Source organism: Megalobrama amblycephala, linkage group LG16, assembly GCF_018812025.1.
Source record: "Megalobrama amblycephala isolate DHTTF-2021 linkage group LG16, ASM1881202v1, whole genome shotgun sequence".
NCBI classification, from domain to species: domain Eukaryota; kingdom Metazoa; phylum Chordata; class Actinopteri; order Cypriniformes; family Xenocyprididae; genus Megalobrama; species Megalobrama amblycephala.
In genome coordinates this window covers 32369544-32396199 of record NC_063059.1, presented here as the reverse complement: position 1 = coordinate 32396199, position 26656 = coordinate 32369544, and the positions used below count along the sequence as shown (strand labels likewise).

Here is a 26656-nt window from a genome sequence, read left to right as displayed (position 1 = left end):
CTTAACTGTCATATGATTAAGTTCAGAGTAATCCTGGCTCTTGTTAATCTGTGCATTTTCCAAGCACTAATACTGTTCATAATAATCCCATGTATCATGACTGAGTGGCATTCAGACTATCCATTACAAGAAGTTGTTAATCTCAGTGTAAATGCATTGATATCTATTAAACACATCTGTATACACTGCATTTATACATTTCATGTGCAATGAAAACGATACTGATGGATATTTTAGTATTAAATGTATAATTTTATGAAAGATTACTTACACAGGACCACTTGTTAATAAATCACTTGCTTTTATGAGAGCTTCTCATACAATCTCAGTCTGAAAAAAGTTCTGTCATAAAACTCTAGATGGTGCAGGCTGATAGGTCCTTTACTCAATATGCTGGCAATCACATAATTCTCTATAGGGCACAGCAGATTGGTTCCTGCTGTATCAGCAGCCAATGAGCTTGCTGCTAGGGCTGTCAAACGATTAATCGCGATTAATTGCATACAAAATAAAAGTTTGAGTTTGCATAATATATGTGTGAGTAATGTGTGTAAATAATATGTATATATAAATACACACAAATTAATGTATGTTTAAGAGAAATATGTTATTTATGTACAAAAAAATTTATTTATATATAAATTATATAAAAATATAAATAAATACATATACTTGTAAATATTTCTCAAAAATATATATGGATGTGTTTGTATTTATATATACATAATAATTACACACAGTGCACCCACATATATTAGGCAAACTCAAACTTTTATTTTGTATGCGATTAATCGTGATTAATCGTTTGACAGCCCTACTTGCTGCTCAACCTTCCAGTACTTGGTCAGCATTTGCTGTAGCAGTTGTAGCACACTTTTAGAAACCCTCCTCTTTCCCCAGCTTCACCTGTGTAGATCTGCTATGGGTTATTCATGTACGCTATAGTACAACAGCAGCAGAATGCCTTACCAAAGACTATAGAATAACACAAAACGCGTCACTCTTATTGTTTTGAATGGGAGAATGTGCAAAGCGCAATATGGCGGAATAAGTCCCACCTTCTAAATGAGATGCGCATTTAGGACTGCGCATGCGCATTAGCTTGATCTAGCCTGAAAAATACTGTTTTTTTGTCATGATTTGAGGGTTTAGAAACAAAATTTATAAGACGGTTGTTGTCAGATTTCATTGCTGATTTCAAATATGAAATTTAATCGAAAGCTTGTCTAACAGCTTTGGAGAATTTGATGTTTCCCCATTCAAAGAGATGAGAGCTGCACTTGAATGCCCGAGAGGCGTTTCAAAGATGGCCGCCGAGTGAAATGACTTGTCTTAAAGGGACTTTGGTCTTACTTGCTCACAGCAGTGCGTTGTGTATGTATTGGCAGTAGCATAGCAGATCTATTTTGCCAAGACCAAACATATTAACATTGTCATATCCATTACCATCCTAAACACCAAAGAGTTGTCATGACAGAAATATATAATAAATAAAACTCATAAAATGCACAATATAGGCATGCTGATTAAAATTAAAAGTTGGAATCATAAAACTTATCAGTAATGTCATTGTGGCAGTGCTCAGGAGAGGGCAATACTGAAAAATCTATTGCTAAAAAAAATGAGAGATTTTGCACTCAGAGATGTTTCGATTGGGCAAGCGTTCAGAATTTGAACTGTTGAACCAGAGAGTAGAAAAAAAAAAAAAAATCCAGCCTTTAATTCCACAGAGGTCACTGGAAAGTCAAGTTGGAAGATTATTTATTTATTTATTTATACATACATACCTTTTCCAATAAGTAATATGATGGTGAATAAGAATATGGTGATGTTACATAGGTCACCCAGAAAAAAGAGCCTCATGTTTTTATTTTTTTTTTCAAACCTTTATGCTGTGATTTTTTTCTTCTTCTTCTCTGGAACACAAAAATAGAAAATGCTACACAGCTCCTGCCATAAAAGCTCCAAACAAGCCAAAAACTGTAGCTTTATATGAAAAAAAAGACTGAAAATTCATGCCATGAACCACACTCTTATGGAAAAAAAAAAAAGAAGTTCAGTGGGGTTCAATACAGAACCCTAGGGTTCTTGACTCAAATTTAAAGAACCCTTTATGCCAACAAGGTTCTATATAAGGAGAAATCTCTCGAATGATTTTTCAAATAAGTTAAAAAAATTGCAAGACCTTGCATATTGTCCACATTCCCAATTCCACTGGCCACGTCTCACTTTTTTCAAACCAAAAACGCGTTCAATGTGAACAAGCCCTTATGTTTTTGTTTTTTTGGTTGTTTTTTTTTTTTAGCTTGACAGACCCTGGTTCAATGTATTCTGTATCCAGGGGAAATATTCTGTATTCTGTATTAAAGGTGCCCTAGAATTAAAAAAATTAATTTATCTTGGCATAGTTAAATAACAAGAGTTCAGAACATGTAAATGACATACAGTGAGTCTCAAACACCATTGTTTCCTCCTTCTTATATAAATCTCATTTGTTTAAAAGACCTCAGACGAACAGGCGAATCTCAACATAACACCGACTGTTATGTAACAGTCCGGGTGTACGCCCCCAATATTTGCATATGCCAGCTCATGTTCAAGCATTAGACAAGGGCAGGACGTCTGGATGTGCACAGCTGAATCATTAGACTAGGTAAGCAAGCAAGGATAATAGCGAAAAATGGCAGAATGGGCGATAATAACTGACATGATCCATGATATCATGATATTTTTAGTGATATTTGTAAATTGTCTTTCTAAATGTTTCGTTAGCATGTTGCTAATGTACTGTTAAATGTGGTTAAAGTTACCATCGTTTCTTACTGTATTCACGGAGACAAGACTGTCGTTATTTTCATTTTTTAAACACTTGCAGTCTGTATAATTCATAAACACAACTTCATTCTTTATAAATCTCTCCAACAGTGTAGCATTAGCATTAGCCGTTAGCAACGGAGCATACTATCAAACTCATTCAGAATCAAATGTAAACATCCAAATAAATACCATACTTACGTGATTAGACATGTTGCATGACGAACACTTTGTAAAGAACAATTTTGAGGGTTATATTAGCTGTGTGAACTTTGTTTATGCTGTTAAAGGCAAGCGTGAGCTCCGTGAGTGGGGAGCGTGAGCATTTAAAGGGGCCGCAGCCTAAATCGGCTCATATTTAATGATGCCCCAAAATAGGCAGTTAAAAAAAAATCTATGGGGTGTTTTGAGCTGAAACCTCACAGACACATTCAGGGGACACCTTAGACTTATATTACATCTTTTAAAAAGACGTTCTACGGCACCTTTAAGGGGAAATAAGTGTATTGGTTTGGAAGAACATGAAGGTGAATAATGACAAAATTCTCCTTGTTTGGGTGAACTATCATTTTAAAACCTATAAATTGAGAAATATGCTTAATGTTACGACGTGGCAAAGGAAAGGCGTGCATCTTCTGGTTATTGATTTTAAAGCCGTCTTTGAAGTGTTCTCATTTGCGTCCTTCCTTCTGTTCATTCAACAAGAAACTGTGCCTTTGTTTTTCCCATTGAAGATGACATGCATCAGATCCCTCTGCACCTTAATTCATTACTCAAACACACTTCACACACGCTCGCTTCATTTGCATGCAGTCGAGGGCCTTTCCTTTCTGTATGATATTAAGGCCACCAGTGAAGTCTTGAGTTATTACAGAGGTATTCCAGACCATCAAAGACCCTCAAAAAATAGCTTTCAAAAGAAAAGAGCTGTTAATAAAGAAACAGAAATATAATACAAAAGAGGACTTTGTGTAGCTGCGGCACAATAAAAAATGTTTGAATTAAAAGACCCATAATTTAGTGAACAACTGAGAATTCTTTTCTCTCTGGTGCCACACAAATCAAAGCTGGTCTCAATTTTCACAGAGCAGTTTATTGTTGTCATACTCGATTCTGTTGTATTCTCAACATCACGTGTCGGATGAAGGCTGGAAATGTAGAAAAACAGTATCGAGCTGAACTGCAGTTCAGTGCTAAACGGCGACTGTAAGTTTGAGTTTTACTCAAACACACACTTCCTAATGCTAATTCTTCAACAGAAACATGCATTTCGAAACAAGTTATTAAAATACTGTCCTTGAGGGAATCACATCCTCCAATCCCTGCATCCAAACAACAGTAATAAAACACTGCGGCATGCAATATAAATAACACGGCTGCTAAACATGCTAACACTGTTAGTGCACACCTGCCACAAACTAATCAGTCATTTATTAACTTCACTGAAAAGAAAATGATGTTCTCAAAGAGGAATCACACTAATATGCTGTGGGTGGGGGAAAGCCTATAGATGATAGTTAGGAATTGCCTCATTTGTCATGGGCTTACAGACAAATGATGCACAGAATACAACTTATATATAATCACACTGTTTTTTTTAAAGCAGTTCAGGCTAAAAAGAAAGCAAACAAAATGTGCTGTAAACCTATTTATAAACGCAGTCTTTCACAGTATGGGCTTTTATTGGGCAAATTAAAATAATGAAGCGAACATGTAAAACCTAAATGGTGTCAAACAGCTTTAGTGATTATTTTTAGGCCCAGTTTTTGAAAAGGAAAAAAAAAAAAAAATCCCAGGTTGTATTCAATTCCGATTAATTTGAGAACCTTTCAGTTACAATATGAATTTAGCTTTTTTTTTCTAAACAGCTATAAAGCTGTAAATGATTCGGGACTTCTTTTTGAACTAATCTTCTAAAGACCCAGCTCATAAGAATCATGTGTTTCAGAAATTCGGCTACAAAGGTCTCGCTGTAGGTTACTGATTCACTAACAAGAACTGGCTTGAGTGAATCATTTATTCAGGAATCAGGTCGTGCTGTATGTTTTTGACTCACTAAAAAGAACTGGCTCATAAGAGTCATTTGTTTGTGAATCAGACTGAACCACATTGGTCACACTGTATGTTCTTGATTTATTCAAAAGAATCGACTCAGAGTACTTTGTTTGTGAATCAGACTACATCACACTGGTCATGCTGTATTTTTTTGATTCATTAAGAAGAATCAACTCATAAGAGTAATTTGTTTGTGAATCAGACTACACTACATTAGATGTGCTGTATGTTTTTGATCACTAAAAAGGACAGACTCATATGAATCATTTGTTCAGGAATTGGGCAACTCTGGTCTCGCTGCATTTTTTGATTTACTAAAATAATTGACTCACCAGAGAACTGGCCCATAAGAGTCATTTGTTTTGCAATCACATTGGTCTTCCTGCATGTTTTTGAATCAGGCTACTCTGCTTGCACTTAAACCAACTTATTAGAATAATTTCGACAGAAAACAAAACAAAGAACATTAGTAACGCTATGTTTTCGATTCTTCAGAAGGAACTTTAGTGATTTTACGCTATGGTTTATTAAAGTATATACGTTCTCTACTGCTCAACTAACAGGAACATATATTTTAATTTTACATGACATTTCAAGTCTGTTTCAAGGGTTTCCAGAAATTTCAGCATGAGTTTGCTCCATATTTATAAGATACATGGAAGTAGAGAAGACCAAGTGAGTCATTAAACAGAATGTTTGTAATATTTAATGCACATCATGTTGTTAGTATCAAAGAATGAAATATATACATTCTTTCTCTTTGTATTTTTTATATGGTACAATATTATTCTATTCAAATCAATGTGATAAACGAGTTAGGTCAAAAGTAATTTAAAAGTAATTAGATTATATTACCTAAAAAGTGTATTGTAATGGACTACATTACTAACAGTGTAATTTGGAATCAGTAACGGACTAATTTGTAAGTAATCTACCCAGCACTGTGTGCAGGTTATCCAAAAAAGGCTGCTTTTTCATCCTCTTGAGACTAAATTAACTAAATAAAGAAATGCCACATGCGCATATACTAAGATCTCATGCCTCCCTATATTCTCTAGTATAAAATCCCATATGTGCTCTTGAACTGTGTAACACAACAATCACACCCGCTCCATAGCAGAAGTAGTGACCCAAAAACGCAAAAAACATTGCACACATTGCAGATTTTTCCAACGGGGGTGCAGTTTTTCCATACGTTAGCATCCACTAAGCTTATTTATTTGTAAAATTATCAGCGCTGTAGTCTCCTGCGTACCTGACCAGTTTGTTAACAAGGGTGTGCTAGGGGAGCATCACTGAGTTCAATCTTTCTGTACGCGCGAGCAGAATCCTGCCACAGCAAGATTGGCTCTCGGAGGTTATGATCTCAGTGCTGCTCAGTTTCAGGGACCAATTTATTACACCAATTTATCTCATATCAGGCCAGAGCTAAAAGCACGCCTGTTAACTACCTGCTGAAAAGCAATTCGTTACAAAATGCCTCATTCTTATCGCATCAATAATAATCAAGCTCTCAAAATGATACGTACAGTCAGCTATCAAAACAAACTAAACCACTGAGGAAGCTGTAATTTAATAAGCTACAAACTAGTCATAAGAGTAATTAAACAGTCAAGCTAATCTTTTGAAAAAAAAAAAAAAGGTTGGCTCACCACATGCTACTAACTGCTAAAAGCTATCCAAATATTTCATTTAAAAAAAATAACAAATGCACAAGTCTTAAAGGGATAGTTCACCCAAAAATGAAAATTATCCCATGATTTACTCACCTTCAATCCATCCTAGTATATGACTATCTTCATTCATATCCTTAGTCCTCCAAGGTTTATAATGCTTGTGAATGGGGGGCCGCATTTTGAAGACAAAAATAATGCATCTATTTCTAAAAAAAAAAAAAAAAAAAAAAAAGAGTAATCCATACGACTCCAGGGGGTTAATTAAGGCCTTCTGAAGCGAAGCGATGCAGTTTTGTAAGAAAAATATAAATTTTTACAACTTTATAAATTCAAATAACTAGCTTCTGGCGGATGACCGTACGCAGAATGCACAAGTCGACTTGCGCCAAATGAGTAATCCACTGACGTGATGTATGACGCAGAATGTTGGAGTATCGTAAACAGGGCCTGAAGTTAACTTTTTTGACCACCTGCCACAGTAACTTTTTACCAGCCAGTTTTTTGTTTTGTTTTGTTTTTTTGCCTCATAAAGGTGAAAAATAGAAATCACACAAACATTGTTCTTTAACTTGTAAGAATACACATTTAAGTGCTGTCAAGTTATTAACAAAATCATTATAAGTAATAATAACTCTTAGACTATAATTTTTTAAATCTTATTAATTCATTGATTTGCTGTCACACAGACATATGAATATGTCATAGTCATATATACTGACTGCTGCTAATCTGAGTCCACAAAAAAGGAGCAGATGCACTCCTCTTCCTCCACCAACGTAGTCAGAGAAGGGCCTCATCTTCTTGCCGATCGTGTGAACGTTCCAAAACAGGAGTCGCATACTTTGGTAAAGTTGGTTTTATATTCGCACATTCGGACATCCGTATTCAATAGCTTTGTTAATCACACTACATTGGACATTCAGTGGACATTCACAAGTAAATATGCCATTAAAACAATACTTGCCTATTTTGATCGACTGTGAAAAATGTTGTAAGTTGACAATCGTTGGTTGTCAATATCATGAATTTATCAGAAGTCCGAATGTGCGAATATAAAACCAACTTTACCCAAGTGAGTTGCATCCTCTCAAACTGCGCTGCTTTCATGGACGTCAGTGCCTTGACCGCAGCGGTCTCCTCCGGAAGCGCAGTCTTTGCTATTTTGCAACTTATCGTGTGTAGGTGGCTTTTTGATGACTCGTGGTCCTTAATTGCTTCTAATTTTAAGTTTTTAGTCCCGATTACAAAAGGATTTGACTTCGCTTTCTCTGAGCCATACATACGGCAGTCACTGCAGTGCATTTCGTCTGTACTGCTGTCATAAATCAGCCACTCACGAACCTTGCCATTGTCGCCAATTGTCCACTTTGAATTAAAACGTCGACTTTTACTTTTCTTTGACTCATCCTCATCTTTTTGTTGGTTGTTCGTTTCAGCTGGTCTCTTTACCCCAGTAATGTGCCACCACATTTGAGCTAAAATCCAACAAAATGGCGGACTTAAAAAAACAAACAACAGACGCAAAAAACAACAACTAATGAATCACTCAATTCTCATTGGCTACCCGTCAATGTGGCAGGTAGATTGACAGTTTTACCGCCAATTGCAAAATTCACCCGCATTTGGCACGTGGTCGGGTGTTAATTTCAGGCCCTGATCGTAAACTTAGACACCTTAGGTTCAAATACGGCTGTGCAACAAAATTTAAGCTCCTCTTCTCTTATATCGAAAGCTTCCAACATTTCTCTTTAAAAATGATCATTCTTATAATCCGTGACCATAGACAGTAAAAGAAATGGACACAGCGACCCCATTGGAACTCAATTGAGACAAGTGAAGCCCATTTTTAGCGATTTTTAGCACTTCCGTTTCTGACGCGCAGACTCAAACTAAGCTTGATGACGTCAGCAACCTGTCTGACAGATGTAAATCTTCTAGTAGCTGTGCGTGCAAACTGCCATCGTTAATCTTGCAGAGACGGCGAGCTTGAGCGGGGAGTTCTTTGGCGTGAGTGAGCAGGAGTAAGTATTCTGATTAATTATTTTGTATAGTATTTTAAAATGTAACGCCAGTATGCCATATTAAGTTAATGAATACTATTGCCTGCGAGCTTCTCCTCCTGTCTGTACGGTAATTTCTCTACTGTGCGACAGAGAGTCGAGTGGTTATGACGCAATCGTTAGCCTATTTTTACAAAAACTGTTTCTACGGGGCCATAATGTAACATAGAAGGTAATGGAGCCCTTTATACATTGTCGTGTATCTTTAGAAATAAATAATGGACAAATGGAGTCTTTAAACGCCTCAGATGTAAAGTTATTCGCTGTCAAAGTGACGCCAAAATGAATGGGAGTCAATGGGATGCTAACGCAAGTGAAGTTCTGCTACAAGATGGCGGCACGCGGCCGACTTCAACTTCCGGTCGACTTCCTTGGGCACTGTCCGTGACCGGTGATTTGTTTTGCTGTATCCTTTGCACCTCCACGTTCCTCATTACGTTGTGCGTCAGGGTCAAAGGATACTCTTCTGCCGCAAATCGACTTGCACATTGGTCTTGCACGACTGCGTATGGTCGTCCACTGGAAGCTAGTTATTTGAATTTATATTTTTCTTACAAAAACGCATCGCTTCGCTTCTGAATACCTTTATTAATCTCCTGGAGGCGTATGGATTATTTTTTTTATGGATGAATGCAATTATTTTTGTCTTCAAAATGCGGCTCCCCCATTCACAACCATTATAAACCTTGGAGGACTAAGGATATTTTTAAATATATCTCTGATTGTGTTCGTCTGAAAGAAGATAGTCATAAACACCTAGGATGACTTGTTTTCAATTCCTTAAAAATATCTGATTTTACACGATGGTTTTATACAGCATAAGCCAATATGCTTTTTTTGCATAATCTTTTGCATTGAAACTTCAGAACCTTTTTCTGGTGGAATACAACATGCATTGTTTATCAGTATGTTAACAAGATAAAGACTGTAGACTGGTGAATTAACTGAGATATCTTTCTATGTGATTAGTGGATTGATTAAAGTGTCTGCTTGTCTTTAACGTCTGACTTAAATGTCACAGGCGGCACTGAATCGTATCTGTGTGCCAGCTGATATCTGATTCGGACTGTGGAAGCACACAAAGACATCAAGACAGACACACAGTACAATCTACTGCCCAGCATAGAACTCATAAAGGCCTTGAACTCAGTTGGATGTAAAAAATATTTAATTTAAAGTCAACATAAAACAGCATTCACGACCCATTTTACTTCCATAATATGAGATAAATCTTAAAAATTGATTGGATTGTGAAACGTGAGTGTTACACACAAGAAACATCTTCGACATCCACATTTGAGGAGGCTTTTGACCAGAAGATGAAGGCTGAAGGTCAAGTTCACCCTCGAGAGAATCTTGACATATTCCAATGGTGACGCTTCTTTTTAAAATCTATTATTATGGCTATTATTGCTGTAACCTTTACTACATGAAGGTTAACCAGTATTAAATTACTATTTTAGACTATTCACACAATTTTAGAAAGGCCACATAACATATAACAGCAGCCTAAAAAAATGACTGAAAGTCTATTCGGCTATTGGTTAACATTAAAATGAAAATGGAAATAAAACAAACAATACATTGACATCCACAGCCACTTTTGGTTTAATGTTTAATTCAATGCTTTACTTGTCTGTCACAATAATGCAATGTTATTTTTAATTATCTTTATTTGAGGGATTTTCTCAAGAATATGTTGACATATGCAATTATTTGTGAATCATTTAACAAAATTAATTACAATGTATTAAGTAATGAAAATGACAGGCCTAGTTATTGCATTCTAATGAAATAATACATCTAATCATACCTTTAAAATTAAGTACTCTGATAATGAATACAAAAAAAAAAAATGAATACAATTTTATGTTGAGTTTAAATTCTAAAGGACAAAATAAATACACTACAATTTGTGATTTTTAAATGAGTTTTTGAAAAATTATTCTCATAAATTCTGCATTTATTTGATCAAAATACAGTAAAATATTATTGCAATTTAAAACAACTCATTTCTATTTTAAAATGTCATTTATTTCTAGATTTTCAGCATCATTACTCCAGTCTTCAATGTCACATGATCCTTCAGAAATCATTCTAATATGCTGATTTGTTACTCAAGACAAATTTCTTATGATAATCATCAATGTTAAAAACAGTTGTACTGCTTAATATTTCTGTGAAAACTTTGCTTTTTCAGGATTATTTTGATGAATATAAAGTACAAACTGACAGCATTTATTTGAAATAGAAATCTTCTGTAACACCTTAAATGTATTTCCTGTCACTTTTGATTTATTGTATTGTATTTTCTTTTAAAACAGAACAAAATCTTACTGACCCCGAAACTTTTGAACAGCAGTAAAAGTTGTAGTACAAGTTGGAGGACAACAAAAGTCAAACCAGACTATTAAACTTCATGCCACATGGAGCTGTACTTCATCAGAGACTCTTCATAAGTGGTTGATGTTGGGTTGTCACACTGCTGGCAGGCCTGTGGAGAGTGGGGGGATGGAAGGATGGGGGTTTGGCCCGTTCCTCATTCCCAGAAGAGAGCCAAGGAGAGCATGAGCCTCAGGCAACTCAAGATGTTCTCTATCTCCTTTCCCAGCTCCTCCTACTGTATATAGAGCAGGTCTGATTCCAGTTTGCATGTGAAAGGGAAAGTCACAATGCATTTGCAAGTCTCACATTCCCAGAAAATCCCTGAGAGTCGAGCGATGTACAAATACATTTTTAAAAAAATGAAGACATTCAGAGAGCCACTAGCTAATGAATTCTCCAGACTTCACCCCGTTTCATGATACTTTAATACCATTGGCTCCTTCCTCATTTGAATTGCATGATATTAATTGTATGAAGTTACATAACAGTTTCCTCGTTACAAATGCATGGTAACGTTAGAGCCAGCGCCCTCAGTCTCAAACGTGTGAGCCTCTGCTTGTCTGCGTCTACCTTATGCATTGTGCCAGGACTTGCATTATTGATGTGCGGTGAGTTTCTAAAGACTTTTGCAGAGGCTAGCCGGTGGGTGGCAAATATAACCCCTTCTCCAAGCCCTCAGAGTCCCTCTTCTTCTGCACTGGGACACCAAGCATAACCGATTGCTGAAAGGGTGCCTAAAATATTCACTTATCACTTATTCATAAGCTGGTCTGTACCTAGCAAACATGATTTCAGTAATAGAGGTCTTCACTTGAGGTTGGAGGTCCCTTGAATATTGATCCTTGTAAACACAACAGCCAGATAAATGGTTTAATGCTAACCAGAAAAGCGCAACCCCTCTTACCTACCCTTGTGAAAAAAAAAGTGCTCTGAACTGTACTGAATGTGCACTTTTAGTGTACTTCAAATCTTAAAAGTTTATTTTAAGAAAAACTGTACTTGTTGATAATATAATATTAATGAAAAAAGTGTACTTAAAGAGAGTACACTTTCATGACGCTGTTTTGTAACATACTTTGTAATATCAAATTTTACCTTAAATATCAAGATTTTACCTTAAAGTCAATTTTTAGTCATTGTTTTAATAATCTTTTAATATTTGTTTAGTCATTATGTTTCAATAATCTTTTTTTAATAATCTATCTACTACCAATAGATACATGACATGCTGCTGTGAGCAAGTAAGACATGCTGCTGTTGTACAATTGCATACATGAATTGCCCATAGCAGATCTATACAGGTGGAGCTGGGGAAGGTGGAGGGTTTCTGAAAGTGTGCTGCAACTGCTACAGCAAATGCTGACCAAGTATTTAAAGGTGCCCTAGAACTTTTTTTTAAAAGATGTAATATAAGTCTAAGGTGTCCCCTGAATGTGTCTGTGAAGTTTCAGCTCAAAATACCCCATAGATTTTTTTAAATAAATTTTTTTATCTGCCTATTTTGGGGCATAATTAGAAACGAGCCGATTTCAGGTTGCGGCCCCTTTAAATCGCGTTCTCCGCCCCCTCCCGAGCTCTCGACTCTATCACAGCATAAACAAAGTTTACACAGCTAATATAACCCTCAAAATGGATCTTTACAAAGTGTTCGTCATGCATACTGAATGCATGCGTCGGATTATGTGAGTATTGTATTTATTTGGGTGTTTACATTTGATATTGAATGAGTTTGATAGTGCTCCGTGGCTAACGGCTAACATTACACACTGTTGGAGAGATTTATAAAGAATGAAGTTGTGTTTATGAATTATACAGACTGCAAGTGTTTAAAAATGAAAATAACGACGGCTCTTGTCTCCGTGAATACAGTAAGAAACGATGGTAACTTTAACCACATTTAACAGTACGTTAGCAACATGTTAACGAAACATTTAGAAAGACAATTCACAAATATAACTAAAAATATCATGTTATCATGGATCATGTCAGTTATTATTGCTCCATCTGCCATTTTTCGCTGTTTTCCTTGCTTGCTTACCTAGTCTGATTATTCAGCAGTGCACATCCAGACGTCCTGCCCTTGTGTAATGCCTCAATCAATGGCTGGCATATGCAAATATTGGGGGCGTGCATATTAATGATCCCGACTGTTACGTAACAGTCGGTGTTATGTTGAGATTCGCCTGTTTTCCGGAGGTCTTTTAAACAAATGAGATTTATATAAGAAGGAGGAAACAATGGAGTTTGAAACTCACTGTATGTCTTTTCCATGCACTGAACTCTTGTTATTTAACTATGCCAATATAAATTCAATTTTTAATTCTAGGGCACCTTTAAAGGCGTAGGTAGGGGAGTGAATAAACAGCGCTTTCTTCCACTCTCATTACCCACAACTGAGGTGCCCTTAAGCAAGGCACCTTACCCCCAATTGCTCCCCGGGTGCTGCTCCGGGTGTGTGCACTTGGATGGGTGAAAGGCAAAGCACAAATACATGTCATTTTCACTTAAGGAGTGCCTGTGCCTGTGCCATCTAGAGTTTCATAAGGTATATTATTATGAGTATATTATTTCCGTAAAATGCTAAAGTGTAACAAAGTGTGCTAAAGTGTACTTCTTTTTCACAAGCATACAAATCAAAGGTCTGCAAACATTTACTCTGAGAAAAAGTGATTGTTGGTGGAAATGTAAAGCCTTGTTAATAATTGATGCAATACATTTCTACCTTGCTCGGACACTCGTTTGCTTGTAAAAGGACACTGCTACTTCACTCTCTCGTTACTGCGTATAAATGGCTTGTGTTGGTTATGACAGAAAGCTGAATGACCGTACAGTGAACTGTGAAATGTCTGGAGCATGTGTGTGCAGATCCATGCATATTTTTGAGACTGCAATTTGTTGTATTGTTTGAACTCAACCTTCCAATTAAATATGGATTATAATGTTGGATGTTCTTGAACTAGAGGGTTTACAGGTTTCATTTATTGCTTAGATAACATGCATTTATACATGGATTTCACTTTAGTACAATAATAAATAATTAAATAATTAAGTTATTTAATAGTTATTTTAATAGTCTTTACAATATCACACTTAATATTTTACCCAAACAATATAATATAGTATTTCATGTACTGTATGAAAACATAAAGCTAAAGAAAGACTTGAATTAAAGTTATGAAAGTGTTGTTATGGCCATTATAAGAGGCGATACCATATTAACTAAGTACAATAACTTACTGAAGATTTAAAAACATGAATTAGTCTCTAAATGCTTTATTTTTTATTTGCCAGTAGCATCGAAACATAAAAGCTCGGTCATAGCTAATACAAGACTTTATTTGCATTCAACGCAATACATATGGCTCTATTTTTGGCAAACTGTCATACTAGCTCACTATAGTGAATAGAAGTGTTAAAATTGTTCTTCCTTTTCAGTCATCTGAATAAGATCAACTAATTAGGAAAGACAAAGACTGCTTGTTTCCAGAAGGTAAACAGTGGCTTGTGTGACATCAGTCTGACAGTCGCCCTGGAGTCGAATAATCACAGCAAATGAAGGTATAACGGCAGCCCGTGCTCAAGCAGATGTCTGATTGGAGTATGATTACATTCAGTCCGAGAGAATGTCTCTATATTGACAAGAGAATGCGGTTGAAATTACATTTATTCGTGCCAGCCAGTAAAGAGGTGGTGACATGTCAGTGCGTTCCTCTGAGAAATGCCAATTCTGTCCTCACATGGCCCACGGTCCTTTGGTCAGCCCACGCTGGTGTGAGTTAGGGTTGTCTCTGAGCTAATGTGGTGTAAAGTGAGCTGGGCCTAATAAAGCATGGCGAAATGGGAGTCGACAGACCCAAGATGTCATGAAGGAGTGGGCCAAGAAAATGAGACATGCTAAATTCTGCTATATTAATCTGGTGGGTCTCAAAACTAAGATGCCACATTTGAGTTTGAGTGTGCTTAATTGTCTGTTTAATTTTTCTATCTGCTTATGCAAGTTGATCAGATAAACTGTCAGATGCTTCCTGGAACAGGCATTTACAGTTACAGTTTTTTTTTTTTTTTTTTTATACTCTGTAGAATGAGAACATCCCTAAAACCATCTGTCTGCAATCAGTAATTAGCAAATCATGGTTATATGCTGGTGTTGTGCAAGATCTCCATATATATTACATATATATGGAGCCCCTAAAGGGAAATGGTAAAGAAAGACAATGAGATAGAAGAAACATTATTTATCAATGCTTTTACGTTCTCTTGCAAAGGCTTTTGCCCCCCATTTTGTGAGTGAACTCAAAATTTCTCGGGGAGACGCAAAACATTTTGTTAGCGAATGCAAAGTTTCTCGGGGGGACGCAAAACATTATGTGAGTGAACACTAAATTTCTCGGGGGGATGCAAACCATTTTGTTTGCGAATGCAAAGTTTCTCGGGGGAGCGCAAAACATTTTGCGAGTGAACAAAAATTTTCTTGGGGGACGCAAAACATTTTGTTAGCAACTGCAAAAATTCTCAGGGGGACGCAAAACGTTTTGTCAGCGAACACAAAGTTTCTTGGGGGTGGCGCGAAATATTTTCTTAGCGAACGCAAAGTTTCTCGGGGGGATGCAAAACATTTTGTTAGCGAACACAAAGTTTCTCGGGGGGATGCAAAACATTTTGCGAGTGAACGCAAAGTTTCTCGGGGAGGGGGCATTTTGTTAGCAAACGCAAAGTTTCTCAGGGGAACGCAAAACATTTTGCCAGTGAACGCAAAGTTTCTTGGGGGGGCGCAAAACATTTTGCTAGTGAATGCAAAGTTTCTTGGGGGGGAATGAAACATTTTGTTAGCCAACGCAAAGTTTCTCAGGGGGACGCAAAACATTTTGCGAATGAACGCGAAGTTTCTCGGGGGGGAATGAAACATTTTGTTAGCCAACGCAAAGTTTCTCAGGGGGACGCAAAACATTATGTGAGTGAACGCAAACTTTCTCGAAGGGACGCAAAACATTATGTGAGTGAACACTTAATGGGGGTGGCGCGAAATATTTTCTTAGCGAACGCAAAGTTTCTCGGGGGGATGCAAAACGTTTTGTTAGCGAACGCAAAGTTTCTCGGGGGGATGCAAAACATTTTGCTAGTGAATGCAAAGTTTCTCGGGGGGGAATAAAACGTTTTGTTAGCCAACACAAAGTTTCTCAGGGGGACGCAAAACATTATGTGAGTGAACACTAAATTGCTCGGGGGGGACGCAAAACATTTTGTTAGCGAATGCAAAGTTTCTCGGGCGGAAGCAAAATGTTTTGTCAGTGAACAAAAAGTTTCTTGGGAGTGGCGCGAAACATTTTCGTAGCGAATGCAAAGTTTCTCTGGGGAACAGAAAACATTTTGCGAGTGAACGCGAAGTTTCTCGGGGGAACGCAAACATTTTGTTAGCGAACACAACGTTTCTCGGGGGGGATGCAAAACATTTTGCGAGTGACGCAAAGTTTCTCGGGGAGGGGGCATTTTTTTAGCAAACGCAAAGTTTCTCAGGGGAATGCAAAACATTTTGCGAGTGAACGCAAACTTTCTCGAGGGGATGCAGAACGTTTTGTTAGCGAACGCAAAGTTTCTCGGGGGGATGCAAAACATTTTGCTAGTGAATGCAAAGTTTCTTGGGGGGGAACAAAACAATTTGTTAGCCAACGCAAAGTTTCTCGGGGGAATGCAAAACATTTTGTGAGTGAATGCAAAGTTTCTTGGGGGAATGCAAAACAATTTGTTTGTGAACGCAAAATTTCTCGGGGGGACACAAAACGTTTTGTTAGCGAACGCAAAGTTTCTCGGGGGGGACGTGCCACCATGTCCTTTTAGGGGCTCTGTACTTTTAAATACTATTATTGATATAAATGTTATAAACTAATATCCTCAAATGTTACTTCATTCTTACATTATCCCAACACAATGCAAACTAAACCTCAACAGGGGGCTAAGCTTCCAACTGAGGTTTCTTCTTATTTCATAAAACAAATTTAAATCCCACCTAACCACCTTAATTGAATATTAGGAGTTCATATTTAGTACTCAGTGCTGGATTCTAATAACCCTCCATTTTTTTCTATCAGCCATAGACATTTGAGCTGGCCATAATTGGAGGAAATACTAAATTGGAAAATATACCAGAGGCAAAAGAAGCATAAAGCTACAAGAACAAGGGGAGTCACACCGCAGTGTCTCATCTTTCCGTGTAAATGCCGTGGGCGATCCGGCCACGCTGGGAAAGATGCATTCCCGCAATTAAATCGGTACATGCTTAAACAGTCCTGCTGACTCCTCGCTGCATTTCTGAATGCTATCTCGCGCTCAGCCAGGGGAGGAAACTGTTTGCGGTAACTGCCTGACAGACTGGAGGAGAAGAGGATTGGATTGTGTTTCACAATGCCGGCTAAACAGCTTTCAGAGCCAGTGGTATGAATAGATAGGGCTTTTGTAGCAAAACTGCTGTCTGACAATCAACTCGTTAAGTCTCACAATATGACTTTTTTTTAAACTCGCAGACCTTGTGTAGGCCTCAGGTGGGCAGCGCAGGATGCTTCGTCGTTTTATAGTCATATCTGCCAAAGCAATAGCTATAATTTAAGACAGAATAGTGAAAATAAATGGCCTATTGGATCCAGGTCAAGATCAAACGCTCAACAAACTAGGCTCATTCTCAAACTGCCCGGATAATCCATCAGTTCCAGTCTGAAAGAAGATTCCCAGTCACCTTGAATATTATGTCCTCAAAAGAAAGCTTCTCTCTCTCTTCTTCAGAATGTTGACTGGTTTTTCTTCTACCAAATCATCATGAAAAACAGAGTGAAAAAAAATTTGCTGGCAAATATTGCACAATAAACAAAATGCTGAGATAAAAAAAAGAAAGAAAAAAAAAGAAAAATAGTGTGTGTGTGTGTGAGAGAGAGAGAGAGAGAGCAGAGAGCAGAGAGGAAAAAGCTGGTTCAACAGAAGAGCGTGGCCTCATAAATCTCTTCTCTTTCCTTCTAAGGATCGATTGATTTGATAAACAGGAAAAAATATGGTGGTGCAAGTCACTTCTTCAAATCTGCCTGGTTTCACTGTAAGCACAGGGACTTTAAGTAGCTCTAGGAGGAGATGGTCTGGCTCAGAAAATGCCTTTATTGCATTAAAGTGAAACCTCAGTCACACATGCTAGCTAAAGGGCTTTGCTGTCTAGCTTAAGGGAGGGGGTGTACTTACATTACAACGGATGCATTTCGGCCTACATAGCGTTCTTTTGATCGCTGAACTGCACTATGATTTTGAGTGATTTGGTATTGAGACCCTTGTAATGTAACCTTATTTATTCATAGAAAACGGTGCTTCTGAAACCGACCACCGATCAATCTAATTTGTTTCACCCCCATGTTCTGTTAAAATTCACTTTAACGGTTTTTGTTTGAGGTCCCAGACCCCATATAATGGTTACTTGAAAACTAACCTGTTATTTACCTTTCAAAATCTTTTGAGATGTTCCTTTGACAGTCAAAGCACAGAGAAATATTACTAAAGCTGTATCCATCAGCATGGAAACCTTCTATCCCCAAAATGCTACTTTTCAGGAAATGGAAAAAAAAAACATTGTATTTTTTAAATAATTAAACAGCATTGTTAGAGTTCATTTTGTGGATTTATGTATAGTCAGACACTTGCATGTGTCATTATATTATAAACATTTTACCAAATTCAAGGTCAAATGGAGGCGCTCATTTTCTGTTTCTGTCATTTGGCCAAAATCTCATCTTATTAAAGACTATTTAAGACAGTATTGACCATGACTCAATGACAAATGCTAGACTGAGGCACTTTTCTCCACTCCTCAAATGCATAAAACATTTATATAGTATTTCTTAAGCAAAGAAAATGTTGTACTTATTCAAAGAACCAGTTCTTTATTTACCCTTGCACTGCAAACAAGCAGAGATGGTCCACTGAGCATGTAAGATATGCTGTTGCTGCATGAATAGACATACATAAATCCTGTAACAGATCTAAGCAGGTGGAGCTGGGGGAGGTGGAGGGTTTCAGACTGAACTCGAACACTGAACCAGACTATATGAATGTTTAACAAGCTCACTGCAGTAGTGTAGTCAAAAGTACAAACCGCGACACCAAGTCGGTTCTGAAATTTTAAAATTGTGAAGCTTTGAGCTCTGTTGAATGGATTCGTAAACACCTCTGATTGGCCACTGTGTTCTCGTGCTCAAAATATATGTCTGTGATTGGCTACAATGATCAACGCACGGGAGTGTTTGAATTTGAAAGCGTTTTGAAAGCAGAGGCAGGAGCGATTGAAAGCAGGCCTCTACCAATGGACCAGTCTTCGATAGATGTCTGCTTTCAAACACGGTGAAGAGCGATGTCTATTTACAACATGTTTTTGAAGACTTGATCATCAATCACAGACATATATTGAGCGTGAGAACACAATTGCCAATCAAAGGTGTTTATGAATTAGGGATGTGTCACGATTTTCGAATATTCGATTAGTTGATTTAATTATAGAATATCGAATAGGTTGTGCGATTGTCGTCTTAAAAAAATCCTCATGTTTTCAATGGTGACACGTTCATGTAACCAGAGGGTGGCGCGCGCGCTGCCAATAACGCACCGAAAAAGCTGTCAATCAACTCTTAGACAACAGCAGAACATAGACAAGCGTGGCATATAACAGAGACGTCAAAATCAATGTTCACACGACACACGTGCCGTCATTCAAGCTGTTCACAATGATATAACGCGTTTAGGCAGCCTAAAATCAATATGGCTTGAGGTAGGCTTGCTGCGATAGTCGGTGTTGCCGGTGTTCAGGAACAACATCGGTATCATCACTTGTCACCGCTCCCGAATTGGCGATAATTTGAAAGTGAAAGTAAAATTCCCTCGGTCATTCATGGTGCGTGTCCACTATAAGGTGCCGGACTGGACAAAAGCGAGGAGAACGCCGCGAGCGAGCGACACTGATAGGCCACTGGCGAAGAGCGAGCGTTTTCAGTTTATTCATGTGGAAGCTCAACGTAGGAATTAATTGAAAGCACTCGCTCTGCTTCGCACTGTTATGAATGGCCATGCGGATTTTACTTTCACTTATATTAAAGAACATATTAATATGTTTTAGCACATTACAATCATTATATGGCTTGAGTTAAGACAGCATATTCTCCAATGAATTAAACAGTTTATCAATATCATACAGATAGAAAGCGTGAATGGTCTCTCTCCCTCTCTCTGTTTGTGTGTGAGTGCGTGCAGGGGAGGGATGCGATTTTCGAATAATAATCGAATAATTCCCAGCGATTTTCGAATATTATTTTTGCTTGAAATGCCCATCCCTATTATGAATCCACTTAAAGGGATAGTTCACCCAAAAATGAAAATTTGATGTTTATCTGCTTACCCCCAGCGCATCCAAGATGTAGGTGACTTTGTTTCTTCAGTAGAACACAAATGCACAGTATTTATATCATTTTTTAACTCTAATACACCACTATGTCCAACCGCGTGCAGCACTCGTTAGTAAGGTCTGATCGCGCTCTGACAGCGGCAGTGATGTCTCGCTCTCATTGAAGTCTATGCGCGAGACATCACTGCCGCTGTCAGAGCGCGATCAGACCAAACGAATCGAGTGATGAATGCAGTTGGACATAGTGGTGTATTAGAGGTAAAAAATTAAATAAATACTGTTCGGTTTCTTGCACAAACCGATCGTTTCGTGTCTTAGGACATCAATATGTCGTCACGAGCCGCAGGGTTTAATTTGGACTTGTCTATGCAAGTTTTATTTACTCTTATACTAGAAGTTCCCATCCACTAGCATTATTTGACTGACAGACGGCAACGGTTGGAGTTAAAAATCATCATTTGTGTTCTACTGAAGAAACAAAGTCACCTACATCTTGGATGCGCTGGGGGTAAGCAGATAAACATCAAATTTTCATTTTTGGGTGAACTATCCCTTTAACAGCGCTCAAAGCATCACATTTTTTAAAATTTCAGTACAGACTTGGTATCTCGGTCGATACTTTTGACAACACTACGCTGCAGGAGCAGCCATGTACAGGACATCAGCCTGTGCCCTCAAGAGTTTCATGACTGAATTTTGTTTTACAGTACAAGAGTAAAATTACAATACAATTGTTTTTATTGGTGTCTTAATTTGTTTATTTTCAAAACAGCCAGCAAGCTTGAATTTTGGTGGGAAACCACAGGGCACCCTTATAGCTTCTGTTTTGTTGACAACAGCTGGTTTATAAGCGATTAGTCTCATTTCAAGTTTGGGAAAAATGTTTGTGTTCCCAAAATCATGTTATAAGCAACCCAAACTCAGAGCCGATCCAGAGATGAGAACATGTGGAGCAGCATTTAATGTTCTGAGACACAGAAAACAGTGGATCTTGAGTTGTGAAAATAAACACAGTGCTGCACGCTTCATTCTGAAACATGCAGCACATATATTTAATCATAGCCTTTACAATTAATAATTGCACTAAGCCATGTTACGATTTTATTTTGATTAATCACGCAGCTCTAGTGATTGCTATCCAGTACAGCAACACTGTTGATCCCTGCAAGGACACATATTAGAAAAATACAATGAAGCAAATGTAAGTCAACACCAAACAGAAAATGTTCTACTATCTGAGACCACAAACATAAGTAATGTAACATTTTTCAGGAAAGTTAAGTTGAAATTTAGTTTATGATCCATTCCCATTATTTTAGAAGTCAAAACGGCAAAAAGAACATGAAGGTTAAACTAAATTCTCTTATAATACAGAACACCCAATAACTAGTAGATAAAGAAAAAAAAAAAAAAAATCCCCAGTGTCGCAGCTTACTAATACATGCTAATTACACCCCCACAAGGAAAATTAATTTTATGCTTCATTTAGAACGACGGCGATATAGAGGATGGAAAAGACATGAAAAATGATACAAAAGATTTTTCAATATCAATCTTTAATAGGTGCCTGATTCTCAAAAAGAGAAATAAATGCAATGCAAATAGAAGCAGTGCAGAAATGCTGAACTAAAAGGTGAAGTGTGTAATTGTCTCTGTTTTAAAATATCTTCTTCATAATGTGGATAGACAACACAAAGAAAGGGGAATGTTTAGTACTACTAATGTGAAGTAATGTTAAAAATATTTACATATTTTCAGTCAAGAGATTTTTTTATTTATTTCTTTATTTTTAAATTGTAATCAGTTGCCAAATGGTTGCTATTAAAGCTAACAGTTAGGTTTAAATAATAGTTAGCTTTCTGCAGAAATAATTGACATTAATGCTTTGAAAACAGTCATCATTATTATTATTATTACTTTTGCCATTCTGTTAGGTGATGCTAGTGGCACAGAGATTACACATTTTACTTTTAAATTATTAAACCACTTTGTATTCAAGAAGACAACTCTGAGGCAGAAAGAATCCTTCTCTTTCATGACAATGATTTCAAGTCCTTTTGTTTTGCTAGATTAGCATCTTTTTTTAAGGCTACCTGTTGTCGGCTGTCATTAAAATCACTATCTAGGCCAGGGAGAGCTGTTTTATCTGCAGGGCTGTGGCACGTCATTTTAATTAAAGCGTGTAGTCTTACTCTGGTAGAGGGAGGGGAGCCGTAGTGACGCCCATAATTAAAAATTGATCTGGGGCACTGCAGGAATGATGAAATTCCTGGGAGGGAGGAAGAGACGAGGAGGAATGGTTGATCGAAATGCAAACTTAACATTTTGACAGTCTGCATCTTTAGGTGGCATATAAGGGATTTCAAGAGTCCTGGGAGAGAAATAAACTGTAAAAATCTAGTTAATAAAAATTCAATGCATGTGTTCTGCATTGTTTTTCACACATGCACAGAACTGCTCAAAAATTTGGGGTTGGAAATATAATTTTTTAATGTTGTTGAAATATGTTATGCACCATGGCTGCATTTGTTTCATCAAAAATCACGGAAATATTCTCTAATATTATTAAAATTTTAAATAACTATTTTAATATAGGCCTATTTTAAATTGTAATTTATTCTTGTGTTGGTAAAGCTGAATTTTCAGGGGCATTACTCCAGATTTCATTCTAATATGCTGATTTGCTGCATTTAGTATTACTAAATTTAGTAAACATTTAGTATTATCAACGCTGAAAATAGTTGTGCTAATTAATATTTTTGTAGAAAAACTTTGATGAATAGAAAGTTCAAATGAACAGCATTTATTTGAAATAAAAATATTATAAATGTCTTTCCTGTCACTTTTGATCAATTTCTTTCATCCTTGCTGAATAAAAGTATTATTAAAAAAAAAGAAAAAAACTTACTTTCAAATGAATTATTGACACAATTTTGAATCCATTCACTGAACTAAACAGTTTAAACTGATCCACAGAAATGAATCAAACTTACCAACTAACTATGCTCTTCTATTGAAGTATAAAACAAAAATGTTCCTAAATTATCTTAATGTTCTAATGCATTTGGGAACAGTAATGTATTAATAGACATACAATGACATGCTCTTTAAGAAAATTTGCATGCATTTATTTTTAAAGAACTAACAAATGTTGGTGATGAGTTTTAATATATTTAGCAACAATGGGCCTCATTCATAAAACTTTCACAAATATATAATGTCATAATACCCCTTTTACAAGATGTAATATAAGTCTCTGATGTCCCCAGAATGTGTCTGTGGAGTTTCAGCTCAAAAAACCCCACAGATCATTTATTATAGCTTGTCAAATTTGCCCCTATTTGGGTGTGAGCAAAAGCATGCCATTTTCATGTGTGTCCCTTTAAATGCAAATGAGCTGCTGCTCCCGGCCCCCTTTCCAGAAGAGGGCGGAGCTTTAACAGCTCACGCTTCAGTTGCTCAACAGTAACAAAGCTGGAGAATCTCACGCAGCCAAAATGACGATTCCAGTAACGTGTTCAGCCTTACATTGTTCAAACCGGAGTCGACACTGATGGAGAGACTCAGGAAGAAGTTACAACTTATAGAATGCATCTGGACATTTCTGAACAGTTAGTAGATAAATAGATGTAGTTGCTGTGGAGCTGATTCAACTCATCGATCTGCATGCCATTAAGTTAATCTTTTTGTTTAACTGACCCTTCACTGTAAAAAATGACCGTGATTTTAACAGTAAAAGACTGTAAAAATGCTGCGGTGAAAAACTGTCAATTGGTTTACAGAAAGTTTCCGAACTATATACAGTGAATAACTGTACACTGTAAAAAATTACCGTGATTTTAACAGAAAAAGACTGTAAAAATGCTGCGGTGAAAAACTGTTAATTGGTTTACAGAAAGTTTCCGTACTATATACGGTGAATAACTGTAATAGATCTAACGGTACATTTAATGTAATTTTACGGTAAAATACCGTTAAATTCACAGTTTTTGAAAGTGAAAAATAACAATTCATTGTAAAATTTACAGTGAAAAACCGTAAATTGACATTCCCACAATTCCCTGCGTGACACTTCACATTTGATATATTTTTGTTGAAATAACTCTGTTTCTTCTTAGTTTTTCTCATTTTTTTCTAATCAGTTATGTACATTAGGGTTTTATGTTACATCTAATGTTGTTAAATTAATGTTTATTGCATTTTTAAAATGTCATGCATGTTACCATGATGGTGTTTAGTGTGTGTGTGAATGACACTGTGTGCTCCTTCTATATATTAGTATTGTCCTCTTCAGCTTGTGGAAAAGCTGCTTGTGATGAACTTTGATTCATCATGTGACTCTTATCACCACTGTGTTTGGTGACTGTCAGTGTATTATAAAGATACAAAACAGATATTAGTACTTCAATAGGCTGGTAAATTAACATTATATCAGTTAATGAAATATGTTATTTTACCGTAAATTTTACTGGGATTTTTTTTACAGTGTACTGAAATCCAATGTTAAATATACATATTTAAAATGTAAAATTCACATGTAACTCCGTAAGTATGTTTACGGTTTGATGTCATTTTTACAGTATTGTTCTGGTAACCACAGCTGCCGGTATTTTTCCGTAGAAACAACGGGATTTTTTTTACAGTGTAATAGATCTAACGGTACATTTAATGTAATTTTACGGTAAAATACCGTTAAATTCACAGTTTTTGGAAGTGAAAAATAACAATTCATTGTAAAATTTACAGTGAAAAACCGTAAATTGACATTCCCACAATTCCCTGCGTGACACTTCACATTTGATATATTTTCGTTGAAATAACTCTGTTTCTTCTTAGTTTTTCTAATCAGTTATGTACATTAGGGTTTTATGTTACATCTAATGTTGTTAAATTAATGTTTATTGCATTTTTAAAATTTCATGCATGTTACCATGATGGTGTTTAGTGTGTGTGTGAATGACACTGTGTGCACCTTCTATATGTTAGTATTGTCCTTCTCAGCTTGTGGAAAAGCTGCTTGTGATGAACTTTGATTCATAATGTGACTCTTATCACCACAGGTACAAAACAAATATTAGTACTTCATTAGGTTGGTAAATTAACATTATATCAGTTAATGAAATACGCTATTTTACCGTAAATTTAACAGATTTTTTTTTTTTTACGTTGCTACTGTATTTTTTACGGTAAAGTTCTGGCAACCACAGCTGCCGGTTTTTTACCGTAAATTTTACTGGGATTTTTTTTACAGTGTTGTTTCTGAAACAGTCCAGTGTAAAATGGCAGCATGGTAACAACACTCTAGGAACCCAGCATGGTCTCGCCCCCTTTGTTGTGTGTTCTCAGGGGCAGGGTTAATGTAAATTTTAGGGTTAGTAATGTCACTAACTCAGTAAGAAGCTTGTTATAGTCCCTACCAGCTGTTTGTTGTAGTTCTTAAACAGAGAATTCTTTAAAAGAAAATGTCTCCCTTTTGCACTGAACTTTGCAGACATTGTTTATACTCAAACAGCAACATTACACACTAACTAAAGTTAAAAAAGTGAAATCATAATTAAACACCCCTTTATTAGTTAAACATGTGACTCTACTGTCCAATGAATAAAGGCAAGAAAATATGTTAATACGCACACTTTGAATTGGTATAGCAGCAAGAATGACAATAGCAAAATTGCATTACCAGATCACTGACAAGTTGCTAATTTTGTATGCACAAATACAGTATTTGGATGGGGATTTGTAAACCATCAGTAATCTAGATTACGACCTTTAATCTACCCAGATAATGGCCTGGTATCTTACTTGCAGAGAGTTTAGCATCTAAAACTGAAGGAAGGGAGCAGATAACGCAGGCTTCGTGCTCTCTGCCACTGCAGTCCAGAGATGCCCTTGCTGGGAGTCTTTTTAATCAGCTCATCAGTCATTCATGATGAATGAAACATTAGCCCTTCTCTGCCTCCAGTTCACACATTAACCATCTGCTAATCAGGACTGATTGGGCACAACTACTCCTAAGTTCACCCAGGGAAACATGACCATGACATACATACGCTCCTTCTCATCATACTCTTTCCATCAGTGCCGTCATCCGTCATTATCAGTATGTGAGCTGGGTTTGTTTGCCTGTGTAACATGCAACAACCCCACCTGACTGTGTCACGGGGGGAAAAAAAATCCTATATCTGGTTAAGATAGTTAAGAAGCCTGGTTGAAACATCCTATGCTAAAGACCAGCATTCAAAACA

The 26656-nt window shown here is 36.8% G+C and overlaps 1 protein-coding gene across 3 annotated transcripts in view; it reads right to left on the bottom strand.

Annotated features, from left to right (window-relative positions):
- Nucleotides 1-26656, bottom strand: part of zgc:172282 (leucine-rich repeat and fibronectin type III domain-containing protein 1-like protein) — a 135235-nt gene that overhangs the window by 22216 nt on the left and 86363 nt on the right. The gene's annotated exons all lie outside the window — the stretch shown is intronic.